The sequence below is a fragment of the Dipodomys merriami genome, unplaced genomic scaffold, assembly GCF_024711535.1.
Source record: "Dipodomys merriami isolate MVZ:Mamm:240054 unplaced genomic scaffold, mDipMer1.0.p SCAF_22, whole genome shotgun sequence".
NCBI lineage: Eukaryota > Metazoa > Chordata > Mammalia > Rodentia > Heteromyidae > Dipodomys > Dipodomys merriami.
Genome location: NW_027203604.1, coordinates 2,960,878 through 2,975,851, shown reverse-complemented (window position 1 = coordinate 2,975,851; position 14,974 = coordinate 2,960,878). Strand labels below are relative to the sequence as shown.

Here is a 14,974-nt window from a genome sequence, read left to right as displayed (position 1 = left end):
ATCCATTCACCCATCCATCCATCCATCCATCCATCCATCCATCCATCCATTCACCCATCCATCCATACATACACACACGTACATACATTCACACTTAGATACGTACTGTTTAGACAAAAATACTAAATTATCTTGAGATACGTAGCAAATAAATGTAAAAACAATTGGAAAAAGCTTGTAGAAACAGGATGAACATAGCTACCTACAATCGTGCTTAGAGATTCCAACCATCTAGGAGCCAGGATTTTGTGTTGGCTGGAGTGGGAGTAACAAGATGGCGGCCTGGGCGGAGTGACTGGGGGCCGAAGCCGGCAGCCCTGGCTGGGCAGTGTTACCCCTCCCCTGCCCTAACCTAACCGGGGTCTTCCCTCCAGCCAGCGGCCTGGCCCCAGTAACCGCGTCCCACCCCCCAGCCACCCCGCAGCGGCCTGGTGGAAGAGGACCCGGCAGGCAGGCAGGCCGAGCGGCAGGGACCGATTCTCCTGGGCCCTGCCACGCCAGGACAGACTTCCGTTCTCCATCTCCCGCCGCCCAGTTGGGCTTGGCGCCGCTGGGCGCGCCGGCCCCCCGGGGGAAGCCTCCTCCATCCGCCCCTTGGAGGTGTCCAAGGCTAGGCCCCAGCCTCCATGTTCGCGTTTCGGGATGGCGAGCAGCAGCGGCTCCAAGGCCGAATTTACGGTCGGAGGGAAATACAAACTGGTGCGGAAGATCGGGTCCGGCTCCTTCGGGGACATTTACCTAGCGATTAACATCACCAACGGCGAGGAGGTGGCAGTGAAGCTAGAATCGCAGAAGGCCAGGCATCCCCAGTTGCTGTACGAGAGCAAACTCTATAAGGTTCTTCAAGGTGGGGTCGGTATCCCGCACATACGCTGGTATGGTCAGGAAAAGGACTGTAACGTGCTAGTCATGGATCTTCTGGGACCCAGCCTTGAAGACCTCTTCAATTTCTGTTCAAGGAGGTTCACCATGAAAACTGTACTTATGTTAGCTGACCAGATGATCAGTAGAATCGAATATGTGCATACAAAGAATTTTATACACAGAGACATTAAGCCAGATAATTTCCTCATGGGTATTGGGCGTCACTGTAATAAGTTATTCCTTATTGATTTCGGTTTGGCCAAGAAGTACAGAGACAACAGGACCAGGCAGCACATACCATACAGAGAAGACAAAAACCTCACTGGCACTGCCCGGTATGCTAGCATCAACGCACATCTTGGTATTGAGCAGAGTCGCCGAGATGATATGGAATCATTAGGATATGTCTTGATGTATTTTAATAGAACCAGTCTGCCATGGCAGGGACTAAAGGCTGCAACAAAGAAACAGAAATATGAAAAGATTAGTGAAAAGAAGATGTCCACTCCTGTTGAAGCTTTATGTAAGGGGTTTCCTGCAGAATTTGCCATGTACTTAAACTATTGTCGCAGGCTGCGCTTCGAGGAAGCCCCGGATTACATATACCTGAGGCAGCTATTTCGCATCCTTTTCAGGACCCTGAACCACCAATATGACTACACATTTGACTGGACAATGTTAAAGCAGAAAGCCGCACAGCAGGCAGCCTCTTCCAGTGGTCAGGGTCAGCAGGCCCCAACCCCCACAGGTTTCTAAGCATGAATTGAGGAGCATAAGAAGCAGAGCAGATGATCAGAGCAGCAATTTGTTTCTCCCCAAATCTAGAAATTTTAGTTCATATATACACTAGCCAGTGGCTGTGGACAACCATTTACTTCGTGTAAAAAACTTAATTGCAGTATAAACTGGCTCCGGGCAGCATTGGTGATACTATGTCCTGAGTTGTAGCCGCTATAATTGTGAATATTAACTGAGATAGTGAAACATGGTGTCTGGTTTTCTGTTGCATTTTTTTTTCCAAGTGGAAAAGTTAACTAAATGGTTAACATACACAAATTGGTGGAGGAATTGTGCATATGCCAATCTTGTGCTAAAACCTTTCTTTTGAACTATACTGCTTTGAGATCTCATTTCAGAAGAATGGCATGAACAGTCTTCAGTTGTGATGGTTGTAAATGCTCACAATTGTGCATTCTTAGGGTGTCCATCCCTGGGGTTTGCAAGCTGTTCACTTAAAACATTTTTTCAGTGGTTGGCTTCTTGTTTGCAAGACATGGTAACAACCAAAGATTCCAGTGTTTGAGCATATGAAGGACTCTGCCTGCTTACCTGTGCTAGAAATAATAGCATCTAGCATGAAGACTTAAGAAAACTTAGTGAATACTAGATTATCCTTGGGATTCAGCATTAACTCTATAATGTTCTTGGTATTAAAAAAAACAAAAGTATATTTGTCACAGAAATTTAGTTAACATCTTACCATTGAACATGTATGTATGTTGCTTAGATAAATCACTAAATAAAAAAATCTAAACAGAAAAGACTATATGAACCAGTAAGAGTAGTGAATAGACATTCAGCATGCACACTTAGAGTTCCCCATATAAAGGATTTTCTGAGCCATAAAATTTTATTAAAGACAGGTTAATTGATTCAAACATTTTCTCAGGTTCTGACATAACCATGTAATTCAGTTAGAACTCAATAAGAGAAAGTCAGCTACATGTATTCCAAATATTAGAAAACTAAACAACACATTTCTGAAGAGATCATATGTCAAAGAATAAATCCAAAGATATGTTAGAGAATATTTGGAATTGATTATAAATATAAACACAACTGTCAGAAGCTCGTCTGAGTGGGGAAAATAAAGAACTATGCTGTCAGGTGTTATTGTTACTAATTAAAGCATAAAAACAAAACAAAATCCACTCATTCTATCTTGTTATGGTGACTCAAATCTAAAAATAGGTGTAATGCTGATTCCTTCTGTTCTATTTTTTCCTGAGGAACAGCAAACCAGTGGAGAGTCAGTAGAATTGACCCCAATGTTATCTTTCTATTAAGGTTCTCAATAGATTTATAGACATATGATGGAAGAATGGAGCAGAGCATAAGAAGAGAAAAAGTACTGGGTGCTATGTCAAAGTGCTTTAATTGCTAGCACTTCTGCACATGCGATCTCTGGAGGTATGGAGAACAGACTTCAAAGTTTGAGCAGGGGGATCTATGAATGAAGGTGCCAGGGCTAGGGAAGTCCTCAAACATGGGAAAGTCAATGTTCAAAGTGGGCCTAGAGACCTGAAATGCAACTCTTTTCTGATAGTGAAGTGAAAAAGTGTGGTGTGGGAAGGCAAACTTTCTTCTATTAGGCAAAGCCTTTGTGTCTGTGGCTGGGCCTGAAAGATCACACGCAAGTTTTTAACTAGAAGCTGGACTCAATATAAACAAATACAATATGTAGATTTATAGCATTAAACATCTCTACTGAAAGAAGAAAGATATTTAATCCATGTCCTCATCATTTACCTGAAGAAACTAAGAGGGTGAGAGTAAGTATAAAACCCTATGAAAGAAGAAAAACAGTATCCAGTATAAGAGAATTAAGTAGATGGTAGAAAAATTGTTGTTGACGACTCAGGGCTCAGACCAAAAACATTCTGTAATCTCTTACATAGCTAGTACTTGAGGTGTTTGTCATTGTACTTAGCCTAAAGATGTTTCAAGAAATAGGTAAATGTAATCAATAAACCTCTATTAATTTAACTCAGAAAGAACAGAGAAAAAACTGGAATTGCTTTCACCATGCAAATAAGATGGCATGTAGATGCTACAGATTGAAATGATAACAAGGATCCAACATGAGTGGCTCGTGCCTATATACCTCTTTATTTAGAAGGCTGAGAATAAGAACATCATGGTTCAAAAGCCAGCTGGGCTGAAAAGTCCAAGAGATTCATTGTATATGTAGCAAGATTTTCTCCTATTGTACATATTTCCTCTTCCTTCTAGTGACTTTCCTTTGCTGTGAGAACCATTTTAATTTAATGCAATACTCTTTGCCATTCCTTGTCATTATTTGTTGAGCTACTGGAGTTTATAGTCTATGCCAGTATTTTCCAGTATTAGCCCTATTCTTCCTTGTTGTAGTTTCAGTTTCAAGTCTTACATTAAGGACTTTGAATGAACAATTCAGGGCAGGAAATAGGGACTTGTTTCAGTCTTCTGCATAAGTATGTCCAGTTTTTGGACTATAGCTGTATTAATTTATTACTCAATCCTCTATTCTATCCCACTGTCTTGGTGTTTGTTTTTGTGGCAATTCAATCCTGTTTATGTCACTATAGTTCTATTATATAACATGAAGTAAAGGATTTCTCTATATCAGTTAAGAAAACAATAATATCCAAATTGCGAAGAAAATTTTAGAAGTGGGTACTTGGTCAAAATAGCACACACATTTCCCTTGATTAGAAATGGATACAGGAGCATCAACTGGGAAAAAGGGACAATTTGCTGCTTAGAACCCATCCTTGAGTGACCTCAGAGGAAGCAAAATTGGTATTGTCAGTGGAAACACAGAGGCTTTCCTTGAAGTCACATGAACACTTTTGTAGAAATTTCCTAAGGAGGAACTTGGGTCTTCTCCATACTGTGTAGCTGCATTAGTGATACAGATGGCTGCATATCATGCACATCATTCCTGCATAGAGAATTACCCGCAAAATAAAACACTAGGCAAAGCTACACAGTGATGCTACATGCTGACATCTTTATAAGCCTCAAGTTTTGTAGCTATGAGCATAAAAGGTAGTGTCACTGATTGTTCATAGGGGGATTTACTAAGAAGGCATCCATAAGTACACAGAAGTATCAGATGGATGATTAAACCAGTTAGTTATACATTTAAGAATCAAATCCAAAATCCACTTGCACCATTGGTCCTCGAAGAAAACTAATAAACAAAATAACTGGCTTTACTGATTGATATATTTACCCCCAGAAACTTGACCCAGCTGTAATTTCCATTAATAATGCCATCATAAAAGTAAAATTAAAGTAAAAACCCTCAAACGTTTTGGGAAGCATTTTTAAAAAGTTTAAGGAAGGGGAATAACAAAATGCTGAAAGAAGGACAAAGGATGACCCATTACAACAAGATACAAGCCACTATGTCAGAAATGAAGGTTATAACTTTGGAGGGTAGGGGGAGGAAGAAGAGGATAGTGGGAGAAAAACAAAGGAGTGGGTAACAATGTTTGACAAGAAATGTACTCATCACCTTACTCATGTAACTGTAACCACTCTGTACTCCATGTTTATATTAAAAAAATATTTAATAAATCACAGGACATCTAATACTAAAAAACTTTTAAAACTTTGGTTTAGACTACTATTATGATATTGTAACAACAAGTAAGAGTAATGAGATTCATTATAATAACTTAATTGATGCAAATAGTTATGAGGACAATTTAAAAGGTAGATGTGGAGCAAAAGTATTCTATTTCCAGGAATAGCCAGATATTAACACCAGGTCATAGACTGTGGACAGATTTCAATTCTGATTTGGATTGATATTAGTCTGAATTTACAAGATTGAAGGACTAGGGTGGGATATAATTAATCAGGATCTTTGAGGACTTGATTAATACAATACTTTAAATTGATGACAACTCAAAGTGTGCACTTAATTGGATTTTATTTTAGAATTAAAAAACAATTTTATCTTTATAATTAAGAATCCACCAAATGGCTCTATCCAATTTTAAATTCCCAAGACCATATTAGTGAAATTCAGTGGTTTTCTATGGGTTATATAAAATGTTATTCTAAACTTAATAGGCACCTGCATCAAATAATAGAAAACTGAGAAAATGAAATATTACAAAAGTAGACTTTAATGTAGATCGAGTTAAGTTAGTGTTCACTAACATATGCTTTCTCATTTATTTAAAAACTTTTCAAAGCTCCTTATTAAAACTTTTAAATATTCCTAGCACAACCAGCATGAGAAAGCAACAGTAATATTTTATCAGAAATCAATCCCTATATTTTTCATATTATATTCCCTTTAGCAGTATGAGCAGAGTAAGAAAATGGCCAATTAGTACCTTTAAATTTTAGCAAGATGGAAGAAGGAGGAGACATACCTAGGGTGATTCTTCAAACAGCGGTATTATGCCAACCAAAATTTCTTTAAAATATCCTGTGCTCCAAGGGCTTGCTTCTCCAACTTTTATTAACACATTGGTCTATTCTACTTGCAATCATGACTTCATTTTAATTGTTCACACATTTTAACTTAGTACTTTCTTGGGACTGATAATGAATGCTTTTAATTAATTCCTTGGGATCATCCTGCTGTTTTGGTTCTGAAATTTTCTTATTGGTTTCTGTAGATGAGATTTCAGCTATTCCTTGGCTGTGGCTTAGGATAATTTTATCTTTTGCTGCAAACAAGAGGACCAAAACAAACAGAATGAACTTTTCATATTTGGGAAATCCCCTTGTAGCTTCTAGTAAACAAACAAGAATAGAAACAAGTAATCTATATGGAGATATTGCAAAGTGAGAAAAACTATATAATTGCATGTTCTCACTGTGGGGTACTTTTGGAATGGCAAATGACTATCTTAGTAGGTTTCTACTTTAACTCTTGTTTCTAAGAGTAGGCCATTATAACATCTTCCCTTCTCCAACCTCCTTCCTGTAATGGGGAAACCCACAGGTTTTGTCACCCCAAAGAGTCTATACACTGGGAAATGTTACTCTGATATCTGGTAAAAATAAGTTGATATTTTTAAAAATTAATATATATAAAAATTAATATGTATGAGTCAGGCAGAAAGAGAGAGACAGAGATAGAAACAGAAAGAAAGAGACTAGGAGATAATACAATAACCTGTACATGTATATATTAAGTAAATGAAAATATGGATGGAAAAGCAGATTTTTGTTTTTTAGGAGTTCCTGTAAGCCACATATCTATTGGTCATTACTACAAGGAATAAATCAGAAGATGTTATTTCAAATAATCAAAGTGAGATAAAATATAAAGACAATTTTTCTATAAATATCTTACCATAAATGTCTATCTGCACATTTTCAAATGGTAGATTATAAAATAAAATAAATTTAATCATAATTTTAAAAATATACCTGTAAGCCACAATTAAAATATGTAGCTCTAGAAAAGAAGCTCTTTCAGCTATGTATAGTACTCAATACATAACAGAAACAGCTGTGTTGTGATGTGAAAGTATACCTATGAACTCAAGGTCACAAGGACATCCATTTGAAGGCAAGTTTTCAGTTTTGAAACAAGCCAAACTAAATATCTCCTTGAAGTATATCTGTCTCTTCTGAGGATGAAAATCTTAAATGATCTTAGGTACATTAGAGAAGAAAGGTCATATCTTTTATTAAAAATCAATATTACTTACTTCGCAAAATATATGTAGGCTGAGTCCATTTAGAGAACTGCTAGGATCCTTCAAAATCTTATTACAGAGAGCTGGATCTCCCTAGAGAGGAAGGCAGTGAGTGGGAGGCAAAGCATTGTGTGCTAAGCTCTCAATTGACTCACTATGTACTGACTGTGTGCCTGGCAGTGTCCCCAACATGGTGTATCAGGCAGTAAATACCATGAGCTTTTGACCTTGAATTAACTTAATCGCTCTGAAGAGTTAATGTGATTTACTCATGGTGTGATTTGAAAGGGAAGTTGGTCCAAAATGCATTAAGTATTGACTGAAAAAGCAATTCCACATTGTGGGACTAGTGCCAGATTATAGAAGAGGATAAAATTCTGGCATCAATTGCATTCTTTAACCTGCAAATTCTAGCTTATTTTTAACTTTTAAAATATTTTGGATATCCATAAAAAAGAATGGAAAAGGTTGACTTAAAAGTCAGATTCTTTTTTTGTTTTTTAAAGTATGAATCTGAATATGGAAGTAGCAGCTTTGCAGTCATTATATACTTGGAGCAGAATCTTATTTTTTTTTCATCTTAATACAACAAATAATGTCTTAGGGACTATTTGCACTGGACAATTTTTTTCTACAGAAACCCAGTGGGAATCCTATCTTTGTGATAAAATGAAAAGCACTAAGAATTTCCTAGTGTAACATAAGTGGCTGAAAGGGGTTATCCATTAGTCTTTTATGCTTTTTTTAAATAAGTTTTTTTATTGTGAAAATATTGTATAGAGGGGTTACAGTTACATGAGCAAAGTAATGAGCACATTTAATGTTTAAAATTGATCATTCCTTTTTTAAACAAAATTAAGTTACATTTATGCTGCAGCCTGGTATATCTAGGTTATTACAAACCCTATAAGAACTCTAAGAATAAAATAACTCTGAAGTGTCCGTCTTTCCTCTTTGCAAGGATTGCCTATGGATTGTAAAAATTCCCTTTTTGGTAGTCCACTTATCATCCAGTTAGCACTTAAAGTCGATGAATTCATTTTTTAAAAACATGGGACAAAATTATGCTCTACTAATAGTAGATCTTGTTAAAAATATAAATATTTGAAAGTTGAATTTTATTCCCAACAAAACTACTGATATATTACAACATTAAAGAGGCATAATGTGAAATTAGTCTTGTGGACACTTCATGTGGATTTCTGGTATCATCTGAAGTTTCTGCCCAGACAGGGTAAACATTGTTTTTTGTTTATATGCAAGATAACAGAATACAGAAATCTTGATTGAGTCACACTAAAAATAGGTCCTAACTCAAATGAACACCATGTGTTATAGCTGTGACAGATAGTAATTGATTTGGAAGAGTTACTTCTGAATGCCTTAGAAGTATCTGTTGACCCCACTGATTTTGGAAATATGTGTATTAAAACAGTAGCAAACAGTACAATAAGTTATGAACATATTTGAAAAATCTGATTGATGATAGATGACTGCTATGCATTTATTTCAGAAGGATAACTATTAGAACTATATTTTACTGTCTACTGATGGATCAGGAAAATTTCAAAGATTTTATTTCTAAAATGCTCACTACTCTTTATTATTGATTTGGATAGGGAGATAAATAAAATCAATAAGACTTTTTCAATATTTACAGTAACATTGTTTGCATTGCAGCAATCATTGAGACTTCACAGGAAGAATGATATAATTCCTGTGTGCATTGTTCAGAAAGTGTTAATGTTCTCAATATACAGTGGTTTCTACTTTGGAAAACTTGGGGTTTAGTTTACATGTTATGCTTCCATTTTCAAATTCTTCATCAGAGTTGCAAATGAGCTGTAGGAACATCTACTAAATTCAGCTTGAAAGGGATAAATTTCTATTTATTCTGATTTCACAGAATACCCTAGCAACCTAGCTAAGTCATTTATCTGTTTGAACCCGAATTTTTCTTCAGGTAGTTAAAAAAAGGTAATTATTGTAATTCTTTCATTCAGTTCTTTAGAGAGAAATTTACAGAAATTTGGGGTACTTTGACAAATGAGTATCCCACTGAAGTTAAATATATGATTATAGCTGGGCATGGTTGGCTCACACCTGTAATCTTAGCTACTCAGGAGGCTAAGATCTGAGGATCATGGTTCAAAGTCAGCTCAGGCAGGAAAGTCTGTGTTACTCATCTCTAATAAACTACTCAGAAAACCTGAAGCAGCTCTGTGGCTCAAGTGGTAAAGCGCTAGCCTTGAGCTGAAGAGCTGAGGGACAGCACCCAGGCCCAGAGTTCAAGCCCCATGACTGTCCAAAAAAAAAAAAAAAGATTATTTATCAGCATTTGTATTTGAACTACAGTGTTCTTCAAAATAAAGTTAACGATGACAGGCCTTATACTTTAAATGGAACAGAATGTGAATTACACTAAGAAAAAGGTGCTAAGGTGCATTTCCAGCTTTGACACTCACTTCATGAAAACTTAATATGGCAAAACTTGTTTATTCTTAGATATCTAATCCTTATATGAAATAATTATACTGAGGGATTAAGTTTACCAGTGTTATAAAATCTCGTTAAAAATAAATAACAATGATTAATGAAATGAAATTCAAGAAAAACATAAATAGAAAGGCATACCATGTTAAATCCATAGAAGACAATCTTATGAAGATGACAATATTATACCCAAGTAATCTATAGCTTCAAAACAACAAAATGATGACTTTTTGCAGAACTAAAAATATCTCTTCTAAAATTTATATGAAGTTGCAACAGACACTGAATAACTGTAATAATAGTTTTTTAGATGTCCATCAAAATAACTCATACATCCTGAAATTCAAATTAGCTACAAGCCTGTGGTAATCAAAATTCCATTATATAGACATAACTACTTAAATATAATAAAATGTTTTAAAAAACAACATAAAAGTCAAATCACTGATTAAAAGAAACTTGAATGTATAATTGTTGTATGATCCAACAATCTTCATTCTTGATGTTTATCTGAAAAAACTAAAATCAGGGTTACAAATAAATATTTGTATTTCTCCTCCTATACTGGAATTATCGTTAAATTCCAAATGAAGGTGATCTAAGAATACTGCAATGGATAAAAAGATGAACAAACTGTCATATCCCTACAGAATAAAATAGTACTCAACTACAGAATGGAGTGCAATCCCAACACACACTAAATAAATAAAATATGGATATATCTTAGACAACTTGAGGAAATGATAAAGAAGCTATACATACAATTTGTCTACTTCTTAAAGGGCATATTACTTTGTTGCCCTATGTTAAATAAGCTAGTCACATAACATAAATTCTATATAATCCCATGTACATGAAGATACTTTATATAAGATTATATTAATAAGGATAGAATAGCTAGACTCATGCATGCAGAAATTCATTATCAATTAGAAAGATCTGAGAAAAGAGAAAATGGCGAATTATTTAACGGGTATAGTTCCAATTTTGTAAGATTAAAAAGTTCTGGAGACAGTTGGTATTGACTATTGAACAACTTATATGACTTTTTTATGGCATTGAATAAAAATGATTTTGTGTAATAATATATGGTTTTATATATATACAAAATGTTAAAATTTGGGCCATATGTATTTTATGGAAATTCAATTTTTAAATATTTAACAATAACAAAATTCAAGTAGAATAAAAATAAGTATCTATAATAAGATACTGGTGCAATATAGATGAGTCAATCTTTTGAAGCCTCTCAAATCCTTAGGTAATTTAAAAAAAAAAAAGACTTAAGCTTCACAGAGGTAAATTCATTTCAGTCTTTTTATTGGCTTTCCAGGAGAGTAAGTAACTACTAAATAGTTAGGTCATCAGAAGACTGTACATATTTACAATTACAACTTTTAAGATTGCTTTGAAGATTTCATATGAAGCATTTATAAGCCAGGAACCAACATTGACAATTACTTTGCTTTCCAATAAAAATTTTGTGTTCTTTGTATTTTGAAAATATACCAATAACTTGAAGAAATCTGCTGACCAGTAAATAAGACATTCATGATTCAGATTGTTACCATTATGTTTTGTCTTTTCCTAATTAAAAAAATACTGTAAGAGTTAACTACAGGGCTGAGAATGTGGCTTAGTGGTAGAGTGCTTACCTAGCATTCATGAAGCCCTGGGTTCAATTCCTCAGTACCACATACACACATACATATGCCCATCGAGGCACCAGTGGCTCACACCTGTAATCCTAGCTACTCAGGAGGCTGAGACCTGAGGATCATGGTTCAAAGCCAGCCTGGGCAGGAAAAGTCCTTGAGACTCTTATCTCCAATAAACCTCTAGAAAACTATTACTTGAGCCACAGCAGCACTTCTGGATTTTTCTGATTAGTTTTCTGTCCAGGCTGGCTTTGATCCATGATCCTCAGATCTCAGCCTTCTGAGTATCTGGGATTACCGGTGTGAGCCACCAGCACCCAGCTAAATTTTTATAGATTTTTTTTTGTAAAGTTCTTTTGCTTCTTTGGTTAGGTTAATTCCCAAATATTTTTTGAGGCTATTGCAAATGAAGTTGTCTTCCTGATTTCTCTCTCTGTTTTTGTATTGCTGGAATACAGAAAGACTTCTGATTTTTACAAGTTAATTTTTTATCTTGCTAAACTCCAGGAATTTGGGGATAGTCTTTTGGATCCTTTAGGTATAAGATCATGTCATCTAAGGCAGATGAGTTAACATGTTATAATACTTCACATATTATCACTTAACAAAAGTTGCAGAAAGTGCACAACAGCTTAACTGAACATTGCAAATCTACTAACTGGGAATAGTACACTATAGAGAATGAAGAGATTTCTATGGAAATAAAACTTTATTTATAAAAATTAGACAGTATGTCTTGTGTAAATGTATACATGTATGTATTATAAATCTTCTATGAATAACTTAGTTATAAAACAGTGATAAAATATATGGATAAGAGAAAGCTTTAGTAGACATAGTTCATTATAAATGAAAATCTAAACTGTTTCCATGATTGGAAGGAAACAGCAATATTTACAATATGATGAAATTACATAGCTATTTAGGTAATGTCTACTTTCTGAAATTGTCTCACACAAATAAATGTATATGTAAGCAAATCTATGAAGATATACCTATACACAAATCATTATTTGCATTTAAAATAATAATTAAAAACTAAATAACATACATACTCAATAGTATGGGTGAAGATAAGTAAATTATGTTGGAGTTGTAGAATAAAATACTTAGCAGATGATAAAAATAAATATGACACATATGTGTGTATAAGTAAATTTCCCAAATATGAGCAAATGTGAGAAAAATGGAAGTCATCATATGTAAGAACCTATAAATTTCTTATATCCTGTGTTCTCCAAGTAAGTTTCTTCTCCTCTTTAGCATTGACATCATTATTTCTTTGTGGATCTTTGTCCTATACTGTGTTTGGTTGTCTCCCGGGTAGGGCCACGGATTTGCTGTACATGACTTCATGAATATTTATTGCTTATTCAGTTGTGTTTTCTGTAGAATTTAGTAAATAATAGATGTTTATTAAATGGAATGTTTTATAAATGGCATGTTCCTTTAGTGGAAAAGCTCTTGAGTTGACTCACAAAATAGTATAATCAACTTTTGCTTTTGCATGTTTAGTCTCGCAGTAAAGACCCTCTGAAAGGGCATTTCAAAGATCATACAAAAATGTGTTAAGTATTAAGAGAAATGACAAGGGTTTAGAGAATAGAGTGCCTTCTGAGCATGAAAATGTTATAATCCTCAATGCAAAGCTGTGATATTCGAGGCCAACTTTGACCCAAGAGAATGAATATAGTGAATTTATAATTATGCATTCCTGCATGGGAGAGATGAATCATAATTTTAAACACTGATATATAGCATTTTAGTATGTTGACCTTTTGAAAAAGGTACATGCTTGATTAGAAAACATTTGAAACCCCCTTGCCATTGGAAGACAGAGTTGTAAATGGTAAAACAGTGCAATGGGCCTCCAACTCAATATAGACTCACCAAAGGTCAAGATGAAACAGCCCATCTATTTAACGGCTCAAATGTGTAAGGCACTCATTCCAGTGCAAGTCAGTTTCATGATGGATCATAAAAAATGCAATATGTAACATTAAGCCAGTTTATGGTCTGTATTAATAAGATAAAATTCCATATATCTATGCCTATGTATGTGGTACTTTAAACATATCATTCACACTTTTAGAAATTATTATTTTGTTATTATATGATAGCATTTTCTTATTTAAAAGTTTTGCAGTGTTCTATCAGATTAATTTAAGAAAACTGGCAGCAAATTAAAAAAAGGTCAATAAGAAAGGGTTCCTAATGCCTCCTAAATGAAACTTCTGACACTTGCTGATGTTTTTTTTTTCCCTGTGGGAATTAATGGATTGTTTATGCTGTGTTGAGTTTTTTAAACTTCAGGATATTATGCTTTCTTTAAGTCACTGTCTGTCAAGGTCACCTTCAGCACTGTTGCCTCAATACAAACAAGCATGTTTGAAAAGCAAAACAAACAAAAACCAAAGCAACTTGTGACTTGAAAAGTAAGATATGGAAAGAACCAGGAATAATTTCATCATTGGTATTCAGGACTTTATAGTTTATATTCCTAAGTCATTTATTGAGACCCACTAAGGGAACTTGTTGAATTTCTAAAATATTCATTTTAATTCACAACCCAGAAAAACCTTGTGGGTCTTTTTGTTTTCATTGTTTTTAGAATTAGATATCACAATAAAATAGAGATGAGAATAAGTTCTAAAATCCTAAGAATTTTTCTTTAAACTATTAAAGATATTTCTGGTATAAAAATATTCATTCCGTCATATTAATTCTATGTAAACATATGAACTATTTAACCATTATACTAAACAAAAATTATGAAAAGAACTTTACCATTATTCATATTTATTTATTTATTTATTTATTTATTTATTTATTTTTGGTCATGGGGCTTGAACTCTGGGCCTGAGCACTGTCTCTCAGCTCTTCAGCTCAAGGCTAGCACTCTACCACTTGAGCCACAGTGCCACTTCTGGTTTTCTGATGGTTTATTGGAGATAAGAGTTTCACAGCTTTTCCTGCCTGGGATGGCTTTGAACCACAATCCTCAGATCTCAGCCTCCTGAGTAACTAGGATTACAGGCGTGAGCCACTGGTGCCCAGCTTGTAAATATTTTTATATTTGATGCATACTAAACAAATTTCCTGTAAATACTTGGTGCTTCTAAAGTAATCACTTTAGACATGTTTGAATGAAAATGGAATTTATTAGTGTTCATTAGTGTTCTCTAAACAAAATGTTCACTTTCTTTGCTTTTTTATTGTGTGTGTATGTGTGAGAGAGAGAAAGAGAGAAAGAGGAAGAGAAGGAGAGAGAGAGAAAAAGAAGGAGAGGGAAGAACTAGGGCTTGAACTTAGCATCTCACTGGCTTTTTCCTTATTGAGGCTTTTTCCTCTCAAAGCTGGAGCTCTACCACTTGTATCACAGCTCCCCTTTACATTTTTTTACAGTTTATTGGAAATAAATAACCCAGTATTTCTCCCACAGAGAACTATTCAATATTTTTGTTTATCTTCCAATAGTTTTAGGAAGAAATTGACACATATGAAAATCATAACCCTTACATTTAT

General features: G+C 34.8%; 1 pseudogene across 1 annotated transcript; it reads left to right on the top strand.

The window, feature by feature from the left end:
- Positions 1 to 288: 288 nt before the first annotated feature.
- On the top strand, positions 289 to 2,756 carry LOC138834649 (casein kinase I pseudogene; annotated as a pseudogene). The gene has a single exon (XR_011374228.1). The product of XR_011374228.1 is annotated as a casein kinase I pseudogene (transcript).
- The last annotated feature ends 12,218 nt before the right edge of the window (positions 2,757 to 14,974 follow it).